The sequence below is a fragment of the Nycticebus coucang genome, chromosome 11 (assembly GCF_027406575.1).
Source record: "Nycticebus coucang isolate mNycCou1 chromosome 11, mNycCou1.pri, whole genome shotgun sequence".
Taxonomy (NCBI): Eukaryota; Metazoa; Chordata; class Mammalia; order Primates; family Lorisidae; genus Nycticebus; species Nycticebus coucang.
In genome coordinates this window covers 113,384,307-113,396,635 of record NC_069790.1, presented here as the reverse complement: position 1 = coordinate 113,396,635, position 12,329 = coordinate 113,384,307, and the positions used below count along the sequence as shown (strand labels likewise).

General features: G+C 35.9%; 1 gene segment (V, D, J or C); it reads right to left on the bottom strand.

Moving 5' to 3' along the window:
* LOC128598243 (T cell receptor beta constant 1-like) overlaps positions 1 to 12,329 on the bottom strand; it is a 232,182-nt gene that overhangs the window by 39,418 nt on the left and 180,435 nt on the right.

Genomic DNA, 12,329 nt, shown 5'->3' with positions numbered 1-12,329 from the left:
AGGTGGTGGAGCACCCGTCCTTATATCTCTCAGGCATGGGAGACAGAGGGCCACCACTCCGCCCAGCACAAACACAACTGCAGCTGTCTCTTTCCCAGGCTGTTGCATCAACTCTGCTGTGTTTGCCCACCCTGTGGAATTCTGACTTGCAGATGATAAGAAAATTGCCAGAGAGTCAACTTTTGCATATGGTAGGGGAGGAGGTACGAAACAAACATTTTTCCAAACAGTGAAGTACAAATTCTAAATCTTGTCAATTAGTGGTATAGAGAGTACTAGTTAGTCAGTAAATGACAGCTACCCTGGGAATGGGCACTCTCTAACTAAAGGTTAATTCTTGGCAGGGGCTGACAGTGGAGTTCTAGCAGCAAAAACAGCTTCTAAACTGGAGAAATAAACTCATTAGTTTCATGAAGAGGAAACTGCCTACTAATATATTTTCTCCTTTTTTTTTTTGTTTTTGTTTTTGTTTTTAAGACCCTGGTCAACTCTTTTACTTTTTATTTTTGCTGAATTGTCTTTTTTATGATTGATGTGGAGGGATTCCTTCTATTATGGTTCCAACTGTTTCAGATATAACTTATTTTGTCTTAATATTAATGATATATTTTGATGAATTTTTTTAAGTTTTGATAATGACTTACTTTTTTATGGTTCAAACATTCTTTATCCTCTTTAAGAAATCTTTGCCTATCCCATGATCATGAAGAGAGTTTGCTACGCTTCCTTCTAGAAGCTTTAGAGTTCTATTTTTTTGATTTTCCAAGAGTTTTTATGTCTCCTACCAATTCTTGTTTATAGAAAAGGTCAGAAAAGTAAAGGGCCATGTAGTAAACATTTTAGTTTTGTCCATCATGCAGTCTTTGTCCTGACTCCCATTGCAGTGCAGAAGCTGTATTCCAAAGAGCTTACCTTATGGACACTGAAATTTCAATATCATATAATTTGCGTATGTTACAAAATGCAATTCTTTTAATTGTTTTTTTTTTTTCAATCCATTGCTAGCTTCTAAGCCACATAAAACAGACAGCAGCCAGATTCCTCCCTCTCTTAGTTTGTGGCAGATAAGGATCGAGATTCATGACTTTTCCATATTGAAACAATGTTTTTCCAGCATTGTTTGTTAAAAAGACGCTCTCTGCTTTATGCTACTATTAGCATTTGATCTGGGGATTATAAATGCATCTTTGATTTACCACATACTATCTGTAAAAATATTCCACTATTTAACTGTAGGTTTTTCATTAATGCCAATTAAAGAGTGAAGGAAGTTTCCTATTTCTCTCAGTTTGTTAACAGTTGTTTTCAGTAATGGATATTAAATTCTGACAAATATTTTGATATCTATAGACATGATTATATTGTTTTCCATCTTTTTAAAGTAAAGATAGGATGGATTTCATATATTGTTTTTTGAGTGTTAGATGAACTGTGAATTACTGAGATAAATCCGCCTTGATTACGGTTTATTATCCTTTTTTAGGTATTGGACGAATTATGCTATAATTTAAAAAGTATCACTGATTCTGTGTTCCTGAAGAATATTGGTGTGAGGTTTCTTTTAGTTATCTTTGTCTAATTTTGGTATCAGGGTAGTTTGGGCTCCAAAATGAGCCAAGAATCGTTCCCCGCTTCCTCCTAAGTACTATCTTGGTGAGGTCCAATCAATTTCAATTATTATTTTTATTCAGCTTAAAACATTTTCACTTTTTGAACATTCTCAAAGCAACAATTTTATATATATGTATCTATTTATAGGTTTGCTCATTATATATATATATATATAATGATTTAATTAAAGTAAATCTATTAAAAAATCATTCTGGATCAAAGTGTGTTGACAGTGACAACTCTTTTCATGTATGTTGCCAATTACCAAGCAGAAGGGTTTTTAAAATTACTATCCCCCAAATAGAAAGGGCTCACTTCTCTGCATCCTCACCATTATTTGATTAAAGGGGTTGGTGGTGGAAGATACTACTAAACTACATATAACTTCCCTTTTATGTATTCTTTTCCTCATGAGTGACTTAGAAATTTGTTATTTAATTTTGAAATATTTGGGACTTTTCTGGAGATCTTGCTCTTATTGATTTCTAAGTTACTTCCACTGGAGTAAAAGAACACTCTTGAATGATTTTAACTGTGTTGTTACTTATTTTATGGGTCAGGTGTAGTCCACTCTGAGACACTGTCAACTGCCCTCAGAAGAACATATCTTCTGCTCCCGTTGGGTGGAATATTCTGGAAGTGTCAATCAAGTGGACTGACGGTGTCCATGTCTTTTATAGCCTTACTAATTTTTCAGTTTTTGCCAACTTGCTGAACCAGTTATTAAAAGAAGAGTATTGAAGTCTCTGACTGCAATTGCAGGTTTGTCTATTTCTCCTTGAAGCCCTTGCAGATCTGTTTTTGCTTTGGTATTTTGAAGATCCACTTTTAGGTATATAATATTTAATCACTGTGTTGTTAGAATATAGCGGTTTTTTTTTATCTCCAATTACATTCTCGGATCTGAAATTTAACATAAATGTAGCTATTCTAGCTTTCTTTTAATTAGTATTACCATGACACATCTTTTTCCATCCTTTTATTATATTTTTTAATTAAATCATAGCTGTGTACATTAATGCAATCATGGGACACCATACACTGGTTTTATATACCATTTGACATTTTTTCATCACACTGGTTAACATAGCCTTCCTGGCATTTTCTTAGTTATTGTGTTAAGACATTTATATTCCACATTTACTAAGTTTCACTTGTACCCTTGTAAGATGCACTGTAGGTGAAATCCCACCAATCATCCTCCCTCTGCCCATCCTCCCCACTCTCTCCCCTCCCTCGCCACCTTCCCCCTATTCTTAGGTTATAACTGGGTTATAGCTTTCATATGAAAACCATAAATTAGTTTCATAGAAGGGCTGAGTACATTGGATACATTTTCTTCCATTCTTGAGATACTTTACTAAGAAGAATATATTCCAGCTCCATCCATGTAAACATGAAAGAGGTAAAGTCTCCATCTTTCTTTAAGGCTGCATAACATTCCACATTTTATTATACCACAATTTATTAATCCATCTGTGGATTGATGGACACTTGGGCTTCTTCCATGACTTAGCAATTATGAATTGGGCTGCAATAAACATTCTGGTACAGATGTCTTTGTTATAATGTGATTTTTGGTAGTCTGGGTATATACCTAGTAGAGGAATTATAGGATTGAATGGCAGATCTATTTTTAGATCTCTAAGCATTCTCCAAACATTTTTCCAAAAGAAATGTATTAATTTGCATTCCCACCAGCAGTGTAGAAGTGTTCCCTTTTCTCCACATCCACGCCAACATCTCTGGTCTTGGGATTTTGTGATATGGGCTAATCTTAATGGAGTTAGATGAAATCTCAAAGTAGTTTTGATTTACATTTCTCGGATGATTAAGGATGATGAGCATTTTTTCATATGTCTGTAGGTCATGTGCCTGTATTCTTCAGAGAAGTTTCTCTTCAAGTCTCTTGTCCAGCCTGAGATGAGGTCACTTGTTATTTTCTTGCTTATACATTTGAGTTCTCTGTGGATTCTGGTTATTAAACACTTGTCAGAGACATAACCTGCAAATATCTTCTCCTATTCTGAGAGCTGTCTGCGTGCTTTACTTACTGTGTTCTTGGCTGTGCAGCAGCTTTTTAGTTTAATCAGGTGCCAGTAGTGTATTTTTGAAGCTGCTTCAATTGCCCGGGGGTCCTCCTCATAAAATATTTGCCCAGACTGATTTCCGCAAGAGTTTTCCATGCACTTTCTTCAAGTATTTTTATAGTTTCATGTCTTAAGTTTAAATCTTTTATCCAGTGAGAGTCTATCTTAGTTAATGGTGAAAGGTGTGGGTCTAGTTTCAATCTTCTACAGGTTGCCAGCCAGTTTATTCAGCACCATTTATTAAACAGGGAATCTTTTCCCCACTGAATGTTTTTAATTGGCTTGTCAAAGATCAAATAACGGTAAGTAGCTGGATTCATCTCTTGGTTCTCTATTCTGTTCCAGACATCTACTTCTCTGTTTTTGTGCCAATACCATGCTGTTTTGATCACTATCAATTTATAGTACAGTCTCAGGTCTGGTAGCGTGATTCCTCCTGCTTTGTTTTTATTGCTGAGTAATGTTTTTGCTATTCGAGGTTTTTTCTGATTCCATATAAAACAAAGTATTATTTTTTAAGATCTTTAAAATATGCCAATGTGGCTTTAATAGGAATTGCATTAAAATTATATGTTGCTTTGGGTATTATAGACATTTTAACTATGTTGATTCTGCCCAGCCATGAGCATGGTATGTTTTTCCATTTGTTAACATCTTCAGCTATTTCTTTTCTTAAAGTTTCATAGTTCTCCTTGTGGAGATCTTTCACGTCCTTTTTAAGTATACTCCCAAATATTTCATCTTCTTTGGCACTGCTGTGAAAGGAATAGAGTCCTTGACTGTTTTTTTCAGCTTGGTTATTGTTGGTATATATAAAGGCTATAGATTTATGGGTGTTGACTTTGTAGCCTGAGACATTGCTGTATTCCTTGATCATTTCTAAAAGTTTTGTAGTAGAATCCCTAGTGTTTTCCAGATATACGATCATATCATCTGCAAAGAGTGAAAGTTTGATCTCTTCTGACCCCCTTGATCGCCTTTTCTTCCCTAATTGCAATGGCTAAAACTTCCATTACAATGTTAAAGAGCAATGGAGACAATGGGCAACCTTGTCTGGTTCCTGATCTGAGTGGAAATTTCAATTTAACTCCATGTAATACGATATTGGCTGTGGGTTTGCTATACATGGCCTCTATTAATTTAAGAAATGTCCCTTCTATACCAATTTTCTTAGGTGTTCTGATCATGAAGGGATGCTGGATATTATCAAAAGCTTTTTCTGCATCAATTAACAGAATCATATGGTCTTTATTTTTTAGTTTGTTTATGTGCTGAATTACATTTATAGATTTACATATATTGAACCAGCCTTGAGACCCTGGGATAAATCCACTTGGTCGTGGTGTATAATTATTTTGATGTGTTGTTGGATTCTGTTTGTTAGGATCTTATTGAGTATCTTACCATCAATATTCATTAGTGATATTGGTCTATAATTTTCTTTTCTTGTTGGGTCTTTCCCTGGTTTGGGGATCCAGGTGATGTTTGCTTCGTAGAATGTGTTGGGTAATATTCCTTCTTTGTGTATATTTTGGAACAGGTTTAGTAATACAGGTAGTAGTTGTTTGAAGGTTTGGTAGCATTCTGACATAAAGCCATCTGGTCCTGGGCTTTTCTTTTTAGGGAGATTTTGTATAGTTGATGCTATTTCAGAACTTGATATAGGCCTGTTCAACATTCCCACTTCATTCAGGCTAAGTCTTGGTAGGCAGCATACTTCCAGGTATTAGTCGATTTCTTTCAGATTTTCATATTTCTGAGAGTAGAGTTTCTTGTAGTATTCATTAAGGATTTTTTGAAAATTTTTTGAAAATTTCTGAGGGGTCTGTTGTTATTTCATCTTTACCATTTCTGATTGATGAAATTAGAGATTTTACTCTTTTTTAAAAGAGTAAAGTTAGGTTGGCCAAAGGTTTATCTATTTTATTGATCTTTTCAAAAAACCAACTTTCGGATTTATTGATCTTTTGTATATTTCTGTTGTTTTCAATTTCATTTAATTCTTCTCTAATTTTGGTTATTTCTTTTGTTCTGCTGGGTTTGGGGTTGCAGTGTTCTTCCTTCTCCAGTTGTTTGAGATGTCCCATTAAGTTATTAACTTCCTCCCTTTCCGTTTTCTTGAGAAAGTCTTGCAGTGATATAAATTTCCCTCTTAGGACTGCCTTTGCAGTATCTCAGAGGTTTTCATAATTTGTGTCTTCATTGTTGTTTTGTTCCAAAAAAATTGGTGATTTCCTTCTTAATCTAGTCTATAACCCATCTATCTTTCAGCATAAGGTTGTTTAGCTTCCATGTTTTTGTATGGGTAGACAGGTTCCTGTTGTTATTGAGTTCAACTTTTATTCCATGATGGTCTGAGAAGATGCAAGGAATAATTTCTATTTTGTTAAATTTGCTGAGGTTAGATTTGTGGCCTAGGATATGGTTGATTTTGGAGTATGTTCCGTGGGCTGATGAGGAGAATGTGTATTCAGTTTTGTTGGGATGAAATGTTCTGCAGATGTCTGTTAAACCAGATGTTGAATGGTTGAGTTTAAATCTAAGATTTCTTTGCTTAGCTTCTTATTGGGGATCTATCCAGCACTGCTAAAGGGGTGTTAAAATCTCCAACTACTATGGAACTGGAGGAAATCAAGTTGCTCATGTCTGTGAGAGTTTCTCTTATAAATCGAGGTGCATTCTGGTTGGATGCATAAATATTAATAATTGAGATTTCATCATTTTCAATATTACCTTTAACAAATATGAAGTGTCCATCCTTATCCTTCCTTATTTTGGTTGGTTTAAAGCCTATTGCATCTGCAAGCAGTATTTCTGCTTTCCATTTGCCTGGAATATAGATGACCATCCCTTCACCTTGAGTCTATATTTGTCTTTTAATGTAAGATGCGATTCTTATATGCAGCAGATATCTGGCTTGAGTTTTTGTATCCAGTCAGCCAACCTGTGCCTCTTTAGAGGACAATTTAAACCATTCACATTAATTGAGAATATTGATAAGCCTTTTGAGAGTCCAGTGGACATTTTCAATCCTTTTGCGACTGTGGAAGTTCTAATTTGATAACAATTTTCTGGATGGATTTACTTTGTGGTGGAGGATTATGCTGGTCTTTATGGAGGATAGGTCTGAGAATATCCTGGAGAGCTGGTTTAGTTATGGAAAATTTCTTCAACATGTGAATGTCATTGAAGTATGTAATTTCTCCATCCTAAATGAAACTCAGTTTAGCTGGGTACAGGATCCTGGGTTGAAAATTATTTTGTTTTAGGAAATTAAAAGTCGATGACCATCCTCTTCTAGCTTCAAAGGTTTTAGCAGAGAGATGTGCAGTTATGCTAATATTCTTCCCCTTGTAGGTGATGGTTTTCTTTCATCTGGCTGCTTTCAGAATTTTCTCCTTCATATTAACTTTAGTGAAATTGATTATGATGTGTCTGGGGGAATGTCTTATTTGGGTTGAGTAGTGCTGGAATTCTGAAACTGTTAGCTATCTCAAATTCAGAATCTCTTGGCATGTCTGGAAAGTTCTCTTTCATAATCTCATAATTTCAGAGACTCTGTGCTTTGTGAAGCCACTTCATCACTTTCAGGGATCTCTATAAGATGAATATTGGTTTTCTTTGAATTATCCCAGAGCTCTCTGAGAGAGTGATCTGTTTTTGCCTTCCATTTCTCTTCCTCTTTGAGAGTTTGGGAGCATTCAAAACCTTTGTCTTCAATGTCAGAAATACTTTCTTCTGCTTGCTCCATTCTGTTACTGGGGGATTCTACTACTGTGTTTCTCAGATTTTTGAGGGCTGAAACTTCTTGTCTCAATGTGTCAAAATCTTTGGTGATTTGGGCTTTGAATTCATTGAATTCTTGAGATACCTTTTGGGTTACTACTTGGAATTCTAATTCGATCTTATTTGCTATCCAGATTCTAAATTCGATTTCTGACATCTCAGCTATTTATTTGTGCATGGGATCTTGTGCTGTGTCTACCCCATTGTTCCTTGGGTGAGTTGATCTACTCTGATTATTATATTGCCAAAGTTTTTCTGTCGATTTCACCTCATGGTTGTTTTTCGCATTGCCTCTGGCCATCGTCAGAGTTGGGGAGGTGTCTCTCCAAGATGAGACCCCAGGGGAATCACTCTATTGTTGCTGGATCTTTGTAGGGAGTGACCCTATGTAGTTCCTCTGGGGCTGCCCCAGATAGGGAGTTCTGGTTGTGGAAGCAGCTCTGGCTGTGACACACCCGGATCAAGCAACGTGGTGGGAGGTGGTGCATATGGTTCTGGGAGTGCATGGCGCCCAGTGACTTTGACACAGACAGCCCAAGGCTCCAGCAGTCTCTGGCCAGGAGAAGGGCTCTGCACAGAGGCAGGGAGATCTCCAGATGTTTTTATTTCTGAGTAATGTCTTAGCTATTCAAGGTTTGTTCTGATTTCATATAAAACCAAATATTATTTTTTCAAGATCTTTAAAGTATGACAGTGGAGCTTTAATGGGATTGCATTAAAATTGTATATTGCTTTGAGTAGTATGGACATTTTGACAATGTTGATTCTTCCCAGCCATGAGCATGGTATGTTTTTCCATTTGTTAACATTTTCAACTATTTCTTTTGTTAGAGTTTCATAGTTCTCTTTATAGAGATCTTTCACGTCCTTTGTTAGATAAACTCCCAAATATTTCATATTCTTTGGCACTACAGTGAATGAAATAGAGTCCTTAACTGTTTTTTCAGCTTGACTATATGTATATATAAAGGCTACCAATTTATGAATGTTGATTTTGTAAGCTGAGATGCTGCTTTATTCTTTGATCATTTCTAAGAGTTTTGTAGTAGAATCCCTGGTGTTTTCCAGATATACAATCATATCATCTGTGAACAGCGAAAGTTTGATCTCTTCTGACCCTATATGGATACACTTGATTGCCTTTTCTTCCCTAATTGCAATGGCTAAAACTTCCATTACAATGTTAAAGAGCAGTGGAGACAATGGGCAACCTTGCCTGGTTCCTGATCTGAGTGGAAATGTTTTAATTTAACTCCATTCAATATGATATTGGCTGTGGGTTTCCTGTAGATGGCCTCTATAAGTTAAGAAATGTCCCTTCTATACCAATTTTCTTAAGTGTTCTGATCATAAAGGGATGCTGGAGATTATTAAAAGCTTTTTCTGCATCAATTGTGAGAATCATATGGTCTTTGTTTTTAATTTGTTTATGTGCTGAATTATATTGATAGATTTATGTATATTTAACCAACCTTGAGAACCTGGGATAAAACTGATGTGGTTATGATGTATAATATGTTTGATGTGTTGCTGCATCCTGTTTGTTAGGATCTTGTTGAATATTTTTGCATCTATATTCATTAGTGATATTGGTCTATAATTTTCTTTTCTTGTTGGGTCTTTTCCTGGTTTGGGGATCAGGGTGATGTTTGCTTCATAGAACGTGTTGGGTATTCCTCTTTTTCTATATTTTGGAACAAGTTGAGTAATATAGGTAGTAGTTCCTCTTTAAAGGTTTGGTAGAATTATGATGTGAAGCTATCTGGTCCCAGGTTTTTCTATTTAGGGAGATTTTGTATGGTTGATGCTATTTCAGAACTAGATATAGGCCTGTTCATCATTTCCACTTGATTCTGCCTAAGTCTTGGAAGGTAACGTGCTTCCACGTATTGGTCAATTTCCTTCCGATTTTCATATTTCTGAGAATAAAGTTTCTTGTAATATTCATTAAGGATTTTTTTAATTTCTGAGGAGTCTGTCATTATTTCGTCTTTGTCATTTCTGATTGATGCATTTACAGATTTTACTCCTTTTTCCTGTTTAGGTTGGCCAAAGTTTTATCTATATTATTGATCTTTTCAAAAAACCAACTTTTTGATTTATTGATTTGTTGTCTAATACTTTTGTTTTCAATTTCATTTAATTCTGCTTTAATTTTTATTTCTTTTCTTCTACTGGATTTGGGGTTGGAATGTTCTTTCTTTTCAAGTTGCTAGAGATGTCCCATTAAGTTGTTAACTTCCTCTCTTTCCATTCTCTTGAGGAAGGCTTGCAGTGCTATAAATTTCCCTCTTAGGACTGCCTTTGTGGTATCCCAGAGGTTCTGATAATTTGTGTCTTCATTGTCATTTTGTTCCAAAAGTTTGGCAATTTCCTTCTTAATCTCATCTCTGACCCTGCTATCATTCAGCATAAGGTTATTTAACTTCTATGTTTTTGTATGAGTATGCAGATTCCTGTTGTTACTGAGTTCAACTTTTATGCCATGGTGGTCTGAGAAGATGCAAGGAATAATTTCTATTCTTTTAAATTTACTGAGGTTAGACCTGTGACCTAAGACGTGATCAATTTTGGAGTATGTTCCGTGGGCTGATGAGAAGTCTGTGTATTAAGTTTTGTTGGGATGAAATGTTCTGTAGATGTCTGATAAATCCAAATTTTGGATGGTTAGGTTTAAATCTGAAATTTCTTTGCTCAGCTTCTTGTTGGACGATCTATCCAACACTGCCAAAGGAGTGTTAAAATCTCTGATTATTATGGAGCTGGAGGATACCAAGTTGTTAGAGTTTCTCTTATAAATTGAGGTGCATTCTAATTGGGTGCATAAATATTAATAATTGAAATCTCATCATATTGAGTATTACCCTTAACAAATATGAAGTGGCCATTCTTGTCCTTCCTTAATTTGTTGGTTTAAAGCCTATCATATCTGCAAATAGAATTGCAACACCTGCTTTTTTCTGATTTCCATTGGCCTGAAATATGGATGACCATCCTTTCACCCTGAGTCTCTATTTATCTTTTAAGGTAAGATGAGATTCTTGTATGCAGCAAATATCTGGCCTGAGTTTTTGTATCCAGTCAGCCAACCTGTGCCTCTTTAGATGACAGTTTAAGGTATTCACATTAATGGAGAATATTGATAAGCCTGGTAAAATTTTGGGTATCGAGTTTTTCAAAATTCCAGTGGACATTTTTAATTCTTTCACCACTGTGGAAGTTGGAATTTGATCAAAAGTTTCTGAGTGAGTTTACTTTTGTGGTAGAGGATTGGGCTGGTCATTATGGAGGATAGGTCTGAGAATATCCTGAAATGCTGGTTTGGTTGTGGCAAATTTCTTCCACATGTGAATGTCATTTAAGTATTTACTTTCTCCATCATATATGAAACTCGGTTTAGCTGGATACAGGATTCGGGGTTGAAAGTTATTTTGTTTTAGGAGATTAAAAGTCGATGACCACCCTCTTCTGGCTTGAAAGCTTTCAGCAGAGAGATCTGCAGTCATTCTAATATTCTTCCCTTTGTAGGTTATAGTTTTTTTACAACTGGCTGCTTTCAGAATATTCTCCTTCATATTAACTTTAGTGAAGTTAAGTATGAAGTGCTTGGGGGATGTCTTATTTGTGTTGAGTCATGCTAGGGTTCTGAAACTGTCTGTTATCTGAAATTCAGAATTTCTTGGCATGTCTGGAAACTTCTCTTTTATAATTACATGGAGAATAGCCTCTGTGCCTTGCGAAGCCACTTCATCAATTTCAGGGATTTCAATGAGGTGGATATTAGCCTTCTTCAAATTATCCCAGAGCTCTCTGAGAGAATGATCCTTTTTTGCTCTCCATTTCTCTTCCTCTTTGAGAGTTTGGGAGCATTCAAAAGCTTTGTCTTCGATGTCAGAAATCCTTTCTTCTGCTTGCTCCACTCTGTTACTGAGGAATTCTGCTGTATTTTTCAGATTTTTGAGGGCTGCAAATCCTTGCTTCAAAATGTCAAAATCTTTGGTGGTTTTGTCTTTAAACTCATTGAATTCTTGAGACAACTTTTGAATTGCTCCTCAAATTTCTAATTCCAACTTTTGAATTGCTCCTTGAATTTCTAATTCCAACTTTTCCTCCATTCTATTAATTTTGTTTGCAATTTGATTTCTGACATCTAGGCCATCTGTTTTTGAATGAGATCTTCAGTTACATCTGCCATAACTTTCCTTGTGGGGGTTGAACTACTCTGTTTATTCATGTTCTAAGAGTTTTTCCAGTGATTCTGCCCCATGATTATTTTACACCATTTGACTAGATGAGTGGATAAAGAAAAGTTGGGTTCGGGGCTCCAGGAGTAGTGATTAACCAGCCCTTTGCACCAAAGCTGGGACTGGTTTCTGTAACTTTTTCCCTGGAGCTTAGCTGAGGACCCGTACAGTGCTATGGCCTGAGAAACGGGGGACCTGCTTGGTATGGGGGGGCTAAGTGGCTCTGTCTTGTTTTTACCTGGTCTCTGTTCGACCCTAGTGAAACAGTTACTCCAGGGGTTTGCACCTGCCTGAATCACAAGGAGATCTATGTCTTCTCAGCCAGGCTGCCCTTCCAAGTGCCTTCAGTAGATTTCTGTCTTTATGCTAGTTTCATTATAAATTTTACTCTTACATATGTCATAAACTCTGCACAGTGTTGAAATTATTTCAGTGTAAACATCCAACTAGTTTTTATAGAAATTTAAAATTTTAAAGATATTTGGAATTTCCCATTACTAATTGGAATACTTGAATTTGTTCCATCACTCATGACAATTCTGTGTAATGAATTTTTTACTGTTATTTCCTCAAGATCATTAATCTTTTCTCCTGTAAT